At 40.1% G+C, this 11,233-nt stretch overlaps 1 protein-coding gene across 5 annotated transcripts in view; it reads right to left on the reverse strand.

Moving 5' to 3' along the window:
- Positions 1-11,233, reverse strand: part of fryl (furry homolog, like) — a 106,921-nt gene that overhangs the window by 90,619 nt on the left and 5,069 nt on the right. The window lies entirely within an intron of this gene.

Here is an 11,233-nt window from a genome sequence, read left to right on the forward strand (position 1 = left end):
AGTAGTCCACAATTTGCTTATGTGCTCCTCCAAGTTTAGATTCATGTAGAAAACCTTTTATGCTGAAGAACCGTTCAGTCTGCCATGAACACATACAAAGACCAAAAAAAAGGTCCTTGTGCAGCCTAGACAAAACCCACAGTCGCCACCAGGGGCTTTTTATAGACGTGGTGAGCATTAGGCAGTAACTCCACATCTCATTAGCTGTGATTACTGCTGCTGCTTCCTGCAGCGCTCTGACATCAGCATGCCGTTCTAGAAGAGGCTGTGCAAGTGTGTTCATGCTCACGGTTCCCAGACTCTACACAGAGGACAGTATGAAGCCCAACAAAGAGGGTCAAGAACATTACACTTTATTCTCAGGTGGTGCTTTAAACTCAACTCAAAGAAGGAACTGACGGATCACTGAATAGGTGAATGGGTAGAGGGAAAGAGGAATGAGTAAAGGGCTGTAAAGGAAAGAGGAAAAATGTAGGAAAAAGGAACGGAAAAATGGATAAATAGAGAAAGAAGGGGATGGATGTTTAAAAGTGTGACGAGATGAAAAAAAGGTTGGAGGGATGGATGGGATTGAGAGTCAGGAGTCAAGGACGTTAACTGGATGAAAAAGAGAGTAAAGGAAGAAATGCGTGGTTGGATGGAAGAAGAGAAAGAAGAAATAAAGGGCAGAAATGAAGGATGAAGGAGGAAAAGCATGGATGGATATATAGAAAAAAAGGGAACGGATGAATGTACGCCAAAGGGAAAGGAAATTTTGGAAGGATGGATGGATGTATAAATAGATGGTTGGATGGATGAAAGAGAGTCAGGAAAGCTTGATAAAACAAAACAAAAAAAAAGTGAGGGACAAACTAATAATTTAAGGAACAAAACGAGGAAGAAAAAGATAATTCATTAAAAGAAGAAAGAAAGCAGGAGTAAGTAAGCAATAAATTGAGTGGGATGGAGGGATGGATGGATGGATGGGGAAGTCAGGGAATGATAGTTAGATAAAGTGTTAAAGTAATGAATTAATACTACGAAATAATTTAAGATAATTTTACGATATAATAAAAAAAAAATTCTACGATATTATTTGAGAAAATTCTACGATATGAGATAATTTTATGAAATATTTATTAATTCATTCATTCATATTCTCCCGCTTATCCGTAATTTGGGTCGCGGGGGCAGCAGTCTAAGCAGGCCCCCGCCCTCGACTGCTGCCCAATCCTCACAGCACCGTCCATTACGGTCCCTCCTGCAGGTGGTGAGCCCACGGGAAGGCGGCCCCACGTCGCTCCGACGTCACGGACCTTGATATTTCCCTCGTAAGGGACCCCCAGAGCATAGAGGGTTAAGGGCCTTGCTCAAGGGCCCAAGAGTGGCAGCCTGGCGATACCGGGGCTTGAACCCCAGACCTTCCGATCGGCAACCCAGCGCCTTAACCGCTGGAGCCACCACTCCCACATTTTTATGAAATAATTTGAGATAATTCTATGAAATAATTTGAGATATTTATTTAAAATTTTAAGATAATTCTACAAAATAATCTAAGGTAATTCTACGATATAATTTGAGCTAATTCTACGATATAATCTAAAATAATTCTATGACATAATTTGAGGTAATTATTTGAAATGTAAATTAATTCTATTAAATAATCTGAGATAATTCTACGAAATAATTAGATATAATTCTACGAAATAATTAGAGAATTCTTAGGGAAAATGTTGAACAATTCTTAGAAATTCAAACAGACTTGGCATTGTTTATGATATAAAGAAATAAAGAAGCACTGCACTGGACCGTCCTCAGCGTGTAACAGGAAAAGCTTGATGATGCAACTTTACTGGTCTGTTTTTTTCCAAAAACAAACAGACTTTCTCTACTTCTCGTCTCTGCAGAATCGAAACTCGCTCGAGTTCTGGTTTGATATTTAACCGACAGCGACGTCCTCGGGCAAAGATCAGACCCGAGGTTCCTGCTGAGTAAACTCACCACTCTGTCCTCGAGTGCACGGGTGCAATGTGAATACCAATAAACACGGGATGCCACAGGATCTGAATACATTTCTTACAAACGCCACCTTGATTCAAGTTTTTTTCTGCTTACAGATTTAAAATCATGTAACAAGAGCTCAGAAAAAAACGAGAATAAAGCGCTCACTTGTGACTTGTGCTATGTGCGAAGATCTTTAGCGCTGTACAGACGACAATCGCTGTATCAGGTCACGAGAGGGTTTCCTCAACTCCAAGCTGCACTAGATGCTTCAAATCTGATTAACATTCAGTATACGGACAAAAGTTTGTGGACATCCCATCCCACATTTAGTCTCCATTTCCTGTAATAATAACATCATCTGGGAAGACGTTCCAATAGATTTTGTGCTTGTGGAGATTCATCAAGACCTTCCACTAAGACCCATATACACCAGATCTTCATGGAGCTCGAGTCTCCAAGATCAAGCAAAGAAAAAAGTTTCATGCCCCTGCATCTAAAGACATCATATGCCCCTGCATCTGAACAACCACATATGGCTGGAAAACGTGGGTGTCCGAATACTTTTGCCTACACAGTGGACTCATATACACGTTACATTTACGGGATTAAATTCGCACACGATTGTGCGGTCCAGATATTGGGGGGGGGGGGGTGTTTCGTTTTTTAATGACAGGCTTTTCCTTTTTTTCACCAAACTCAGCAGACGTCTGACAATTTAAGTCTGGACATATGGATCTGATTGCATTGGAAAAATAAACCGTGACTAAATATTAACTATTTTAATTGCTGATCAGTGAACCCCTCGAATCGCTTCCACAATCACGTCACTGATTCATACATTCGGTCTGAGCGGTAAAACCCCGGTGAGATTCCACTTCAAAACAACAGCGATCTATTTCAGGATGAGAATCGCTGCACTAGATGTTTTTATTTTAGGCGGGTCAGCGTTCCACTTTTCCCTCACAGGCTCTTTCTCTCTATCGCTCTCTCATACCAACTATATCATTTTATATTTGTACAAGCCAAAAACAGGCACCAAAACAGGAGAGTTTTTGGGAAGACATTGGTGTTCACGTGGAGGACGTATTAAACCCCCTGAGGTTCCACCTGCTCTGTATTCTGAGACTGGACTGGATAATTGTGTGAATGAGCAGCCGGTGTGTGTCGAGTTCACTCGCGTTTTATTTGCAGCTTTTCCACTGGAGCACTTTTTCTTTTAGTAATGACTACTTTTTGGAGCATTTTTTTGTGATTACTTTTTTAGAGTACCTGTTTAGTGATAACTTCTTTTTAAAGCGATTTTTAAGTTATTACTGTTTAGAGCCCTTTTTTTTTTTTAGTGATGACTACTTTTTGGTGATTACTTTTTAAAGCACTTTTTTAGTGATTTAAACTTATTAAAAAGATTTTGATTGACTGATTAAGCAAAATTATGACAAGGGAAAAATATTGTGTGATTCACGGTTTTTCCCGGCTATATATTTTCCCACGTTTTTGAATTCCTCCCGTTTTAAATGTTTTTCGACAGATGAAATACTAGAATTATACAGTATATACAATAATAATGTTTTCCTCACACTGGCAGCCGTTTTAGTCACAATCTGGAGCACTGTATAAAGACTATGAACAGAAATCTTAGGCCATGTCCACACAGATATCTTTTCCTTTGAAAACGTATTTTTCTTTCTTTGCTTTGGCCTTCTGTTTACACGGAGACGACATTTTCAGCCAACAAAAACGGAGCTTTTTGAAAAAGTAGATAAATGAGGAAACGTTGCCGTGTGGACTGTGAAAACGAAGGCTTTCAAAAAAAAAAAAGACGCAATTTTAGTCATTGATGCGACGTTTCAAAGAGCCGGAAAGTTTATAAAAAAAAAGAGAATAGAAACGATGCGGGTCGAAGCATCCTACCTTTTGCTCATGTGCTTAAACGTTTCGTCGTTGATGAGTAACAGGGTTGCGGACGTAGAACACGCTTTTAGAAGCCGTTTTCTAATTTATCCGGATTAGTGTTGACGTGGCCTTAGATTATTGGTTTCAGCAAAGGTTGAAGACCATAATTTTTTTTTAGTCTCTTCAATGGAATACAGCCAGAAACTTTGTATGGGGTATTGTTAAAAAAAAAATCAATCTAAAAAAAATCTAATAAAAAGCAGTTCAGCTAGGCTAAAATGGGTATTTACTGTGATCTCCCCTTTACTGGAGCAACTGCAGGAACCTGGCTCTCATAACTCTTAATGAGATAAAACCCTAATTAATGTCTATGCCAACACTTGTGTGTGCTTCTATTTCATGCCTGAGTGACTGCTGTGAGGAAGCTCTATGACACCAGGTTTGCCTTGTCTTCAGCGTCGCATACATACGAAATGTAATTTTTAAGACGTTAAGATCAAAATTTAAGACCTATAATCTTTATCAAAAACACACACAAATACAGTAAAAGAGAGTTGATGGGGAAATGGCATTTTTTTAATATCGCCAAGTATCGCTAAACTGCCACTTCCATATCAAATCCGTTTTACGTCTGTGGGACGATCCAAGAGAGATTCGTTCTAATAACAGAAAGCTGATTGGCTGTTGCATGTTGGTCTCATTTATAGTCGTAATACAGCGAATGACATTTGGACGAGCGAAAGAAAGAACTACAACGCAACGCATTTGAGGTAGCGATACATGGACGTCGGACAACAAAGGTGGTTTAGGCCACAAACTTTTTTTGTAATGTGTGTATATATTTTATATTTATATATTACATACACAGACAGTGTACAGACAGACACACATCGACCTTAAACAGATGAAGTCACAACCTGGAAATGCACATTATTATTTGATCGAAAAAGTGAAGTGGGAACAAAAAACACCATTATGAGAACATGGAGAACACTGCAATCTTTCCAGCCAAAATTCCACAAACTGTTACCACAAAAGCAAGAGGCAAACAACTGTAGAGGTTTTCTGAAACATCTTCCCAGAAGAGTGGAGGTTTTTATAACAGCAAACGGTAACCAAATGTGAAATGGGACATTCAAAAAGGGAACGAGTTTTGAGGAACAGATAGAGGGAGAGAGAGCACAAGAGAAGGAGAAAAAGAAGGAGAGAAACAGAGAGAGAATGAGAGAAAGAAAGAATGTGAAGGAGTGAGTGAAAAGAAGATAGAGAGAAATGGAGGGCGAGAGATAAAGAGAGAGTGAGGAAGAGGAAGAGAAAGGGGGAGAGAGAGGGGGGAAGTGAGAGAGTAAGAGGGAGAAATATAGTGTGCTTGAGGAAGAGAGTGAGAGAGAGGGAAAGAAAAAGTAACAGAGTAAGAGAAAGAACGGGAAAAGGAGAAAGAGGGAGAAAGATAAAAAGAGGAAGAAGAGAAATGGGGAAAAAGCAGGATAAAGAGAGAGAGAGAGAGAGAGAGAGAGAGAGAAAGTATGTGTAAGTAAGAAAGAGCGAGAGAGAGAGAAAGAGAGAGAGTGTAAGTAAGAAAGAGCGAGAGAGAGAGAGAGAAAGAGTGTAAGTAAGAGAGAGAGAGAGAGAGAGAGAGAGAGAGAGAGAAAGTGTGTGTAAGTAAGAGAGAGAGAGAGAGAGAGAGAGAGAGAGAGAGAGAGAGAGAGAGAGAGAGAGAGAGAGAGAGAGTTGTTTAAAGAAAATGTTTAAAAGACACTCCATATAATATAATAACACTCCACACTTTGAACACACTGAAGGCGACACTACACGTTTTGTTGTACTGTTACATCGCTGAGTTTCAGGTAGGCGAGAGAGCGAGCGCAGAGAGAATCTCCCTGTTGCAGGTCAGTACACGACGGCAGCACTGCAGCTCTCTCGCCTGAAAGACTGCAGCGGGGGACAAGAGAGAGACGAAAGGAGGGGGAAAAAAGGGGAAACGGTCAATAGCATCATATCTCAATATAGACGTCAGTGCTAGAAAGTAGAGCAATACAACACACTTCATGCAGAAGGAATGTCTTACACAAGGAAGTGTCTTATAAAATAAAACTCATGGAACATTTTGTAAATCAGTGTATTTTTATGATATAATATTAAAAAAAAATTTCCATTGAAAAAGACAATGTTTTGAAGAGGGCCAGATAAAAAAATAATAACAATGCAATATATATAAATATGCAATTTAATAAATATATATACATATATATATATACACATACATACATACATATATATATATATATATATATATATATATATATATATATATATATATATTTTAATAAACCGTCACCAAATTAGAAGTTGACCAATTAATCAATGATAAAACTACAGGCTCCAAAATCCATACCGATAGTTTTTCCGGGTTGCGTTACACAGTACAAGAGCTGCCTCTATTGGCGATTCACCGATGCCACGTGATGTTTGAAGTGCTCTTTTTTATTCGTTTTGGTTTTTTCTTAATATTTATTCATAGAATTTATATATTCATATTTATTTCATTATGCACATTTTCATGATTCAGTACTGTATTTTTTTGTAATAACGTTCAGTACTATTTTAGATGGAGATTTAGATCCGTTGTCAATCAAACAGTTTATTGTTCGGTTTTTTTAAAAGTACGATCCAATCTAATCTAATCTACTTATGACTACCGACTATATCGTCACATCCTCAGCCCTGCTAAAAGGTCTATTTCAATTACAGCTCATTACAGCACTTAGCCTACACACAACACGATGAAGCTCAGTCCCACAACATGGTGTTTACCTGTTGTACAAACCGCCAATCCGGAGATCCTGTCCTAGTGCACGGATATCCCTATTTCATAACCATAGTCTGATTACAGGCAAAAAGAAAAGGATCAGACATTCGCCTGTAAGAGAGATACAGCCGGAGATCCTCGAACAAAATTACTGATCTATTCCTGGTCCCGGAAACAAAACTTGGCGTGCGACGGCAACATGTGAACGACGGTAAATAAGGCGCACTTCTTCCATCGAGACCACATTAATACCGCACAAGTGTGTGTGTGTGTGTGTGTGTGTGTGTGTGTGTGTGTGTGTGTGTGTTCACGTGTGACCGAGGGCTGAGAAAGCACACGGGAGCAGATGACTGGGTGGACGTGACCACAATACAGATGCTGACCGTATTAAACACACACACACACACACACACACACACACACCCCTATATACTGTACAGCAGTCCATTAGAAGTTAATCCCTAAATACCGCAGACAGGGGAATTGTGGGTAATTCCACATTATATGTTGTCTTCCACAGGGATATCAATTCCAACCTTCTCTAAGGGTTTTTTTGTTTGCTTTATATCGCTCGTACAAAACAAATCAAACGTGCAACTACGTAATGCACATCTGAGAGCACAACACAAAAACGCTTTCAGACGTGCATTAGCCTGGATGATCTTTATTACTCTTTAGCCTAGCGCTGGAGAACTCACTGCTCTTGTATTGCCATGGGATCACGCAAACCAGGTCTAGGATGCATATGACAATATAAGCTTTGCGCACAAAAGCATCCCGGTTTTTCCCGTACAGCAGGAGCACCAAACAGATTTATACAATGATTTATTTCAAATTATATTTGTAAAAATATTTAAAAAATGTGCTGTATTTAAAAAAAAATTCAATGTACAATACTATAGAAAATAAACTTTTCACATAAAAGAAAGTTAATGTGCAGCTTGTACAGCACTACAGATTTACTGTCCTCCGAAAATAACAACATGCAGCCATTATTGTCAAAATAACTGCCAACAAAAGTAAGTACACCCCGAGTGTACATGTCAATCCTGTGTCCAAAGTGTCAATATTTAGTGTAAGCACCATCCGGCACTACCTTAATCCTCCTGGGCATGAAATTCATGACATGAATAATGACATCACAGAGCTGCTGGATGCTTGAGGATTCAGGTCTGGAGACCTCACTGTACATGATGGAATCCATGTTTCCCCTCAATGAACCACAGCTCCCCAGTACCAGCAGCACTCATGCAGCCCCAGACCATGATGTTACCACCACCATGTTTAACTGTAGGCAAGACAATTTTCTTGGTTCTCCTCACCAGAACGTCACCACACATATGCTGGACACCATCTGAGCCAAAGAAGTTTATCTTAGTCTCATCAGACTACAGGACATGTTACAGTAATTCATGCTCTTGGGCAGGTCGTCTTAAGCAAACTGTGGGCTTTTTTGCAAACCAGCTTCAGAGGAAGTTTCCTTCTGGGACGACACAACGCAAAGCCACTTGTTGCAGTTTGCGGCGTATGATCTGAGTACTGACAAGTGGAACTTCTGCTTCTGCAGCATCTAAAACAATGCTGCAGCACTCAGCACCTGACGCACAGCACGAGGACTCGACTTCTTTGATGGACCCTTGCGAGGTCTGTTCCGAGTGGAAACGCTTTAAGGGCAGAAGACCATCGCTGGAAGATCAGAAAGACCTTCAACGAGCTCAACATTTGTTTAAACATTTTCATCATATATAGGATCATTCGAAAAATATGCATAATATTAGAATAACATACACCTTATTGTGTGTGACTATCAAATACGTTACCCTAAGGTGGAAATAAGTATTGGCTACTGTTCTTTTAATGCCATGCCAGCATCATTGGAATAAAAGTAACAGCATAGCAATAGAGTCTTGCAGTTCAATTACTGTATTATCGACAGTGGTTATATAAGGTTTAATACTTCCAGGATTATCTTTGGTTACACACTTTGAAACACTCCGAAATGAGTATTTTTGAGTACAATTTGAGTATTAAAGTGGATTACTGTATTAAAAAGTATTATAGTTCATTAGCATATTTTTGAGGGTCATGTACAGTACAGACCAAAAGTTTGAACACCTTCTCATTCAAAGAGTTTTCTTTATTTTCATGACTATGAAAATTGTAGATTCACACTGAAGGCATCAAAACTATGAATTAACACATGTGGAATTATATATGGAATTATATACATAACAAAAAAGTGTGAAACAACTGAAAATATGTCATATTGTAGGTGCTTCAAAGTAGCCACCTTTTGCTTTGATTACTGCTTTGCACACTCTTGGCATTCTCTTGATGAGCTTCAAGAGGTAGTCACCTGAAATGGTCTTCCAACAGTCTTGAAGGAGTTCCCCGAGAGATGCTTGGCACTTGTTCTTTCACTCTGCGGTACAGCTCACCCCTAAACCATCTCGATTGGGTTCAGGTCCGGTGACTGTGGCGGCCAGGTCATCTGGTGCAGCACCCCATCACTCTCCTTCTTGGTCAAATAGCCCTTGATGCCTTCAGTGTGACTCTACAATTTTCATAGTCATGAAAATAAAGAAAACTCTTTGAATGAGAAGGTGTGTCCAAACTTTTGGTCTGTACTGTATATTTTGCAGTGATCACATTCATCATTAAGCAGAAAAGAATGTGCGAGTCTGGAGTGTCTAATACGCCATCTTGTGTATCCGGTCTGAACGTGATTGGATTTAAACAGAAGTTTGAGGAATTGTCTCATTTATAGTAAGGTTGATCTGACCTAGCTGGTTATTTACAAATTTTACGGCATTCGCCAGACACCCTTATCCAAAGCGACTTCTATTTCTTCTTCTAGCTTGCTCAGGGGGACAGGAGTGAGAGGGATTTGAACTCATGACCTTCAAATCCAAAGTCTAATGCCTTAAACACTAAGCTACCACGTCCCATCATGTTAAGTTTGAGGTTCGAAGGTGGGATTTTTATAGTATGTGATTCCCCGGAAATACGTGTTTATCTGGAGACCTTTTGTGAACGGCGGCAAATTTTCAAGCTGTCCGTCACCGGGCTGATGATGGATAAACATGTAACGGCAGCTGCGTTTTTGTAGCTTCTTTTGTCGTCCTAATCGGACGTTTGGTTATCAGACGCCCCTGAATCAGCCTGTGCAGGTGCAAGAGATCGGATTTCTGCACAAACACAAACGCAAAGGGTGAGCGATGGCGGGCCGTTCCTCAAAGCGGAAATGATGCGCGTAATCATACTAATCTATGCTAATTACACACCACGAAAAAATTATCTGATTATCATGTGAAAAAGGTGGGAGGGGTGTCTAGTCTCACAGACAAATAATTTAGGTGGCAAATAACCCATATAAGAAAAGCACTTGGAGCATTCACCAGCCCCCTGCCATTCCTCCCTCACTCCCTCTCTTCCCCGTCTTTCGTAATAACAGACTGTTCCCATGGGGTGATTACCATACTGCACCAAATCCGTCCATCATTCATGAACCATCACCTGCGGGCAGACGGACGTCCGAGTCAGGCGCAAACCTGCTGTGAAATCAGATTTGCCTAAATGGACCAATTACTGCCTTTTGTGTGTAGATTATCACATTTCCCAGGGTGTCATTTTGTTTCATGCGAAATACAACAATTCTGGGGTTATAAGGAGAAAAGTGCGCCAACAAATCCATCCTGTAAACGATTACGAGCGTTCAACAACATTTGTGGTGGGTTTTCTCCTGCCTGAGATGCAACACTATACGAAAGTGTCAAGGCACTTGACCACATGATGTGTATGCGCTTTCTGAACACCCCCTTTCACAAGTAATCCCCATTTGCTGTTAAAATAACCTGCACTTTTCTAGAGGTTGCTCTGGATTATGTGGAGATTTGTGCTCATTCAGCCACAAGGGTGATGTAGGTGATGTGAGGAGGATTCATCCAAAAATTGTTTGGTGAGCTTTATAGTAGCTCACCCAAGATCTTCCACTCCAACATATGTAAAATGGATCTCCCTGTGGAGTTGGCTTTGTGAACAGGGGCGTCGTCGTGCTGGGATAGGTTTGGGTCTCCTAGTTTGATTGAAGGGAAAAATGTCATGCTAACTTATCCAATACAATACACTCTCTGGGGATTTTCACACATGAGAGTCTCTAGAGCTCAAAGAAGAATGAGTCAACTGAGCGTTATAGAAAATCCCCTCTGTATCAGCCTGGCTTCCGGACTGATACGCTACAACAGCCATTTAAAAAGTTACAATCCTGCAAGCATTTTGAGGCCACACCTGGTACTGAAACTGGACTGTTCAAGGGAAACTGTGGAGCTGTTCCCATTAAAGTGGCCAGTGAGGGTATAATCTTGTTGGTAAAGGAGGAGAAAAATGTCAGATTTGCGGTGTATGATGCTCTGCACTATTTCTCTCTCTTGCATCGAGGGGTCACGAAATTTGAATTTAAAAAATTTATCTTCATACACAAAATCGCCAAACGTTTGCAGACATCTGGTCATAAGTACGGCATGTGCTTTTTGAGCATTGGGTTCCACA

The sequence above is a fragment of the Silurus aristotelis genome (genome assembly GCF_946808225.1).
Source record: "Silurus aristotelis genome assembly, chromosome: 15".
In the NCBI taxonomy this organism is placed as follows: domain Eukaryota; kingdom Metazoa; phylum Chordata; class Actinopteri; order Siluriformes; family Siluridae; genus Silurus; species Silurus aristotelis.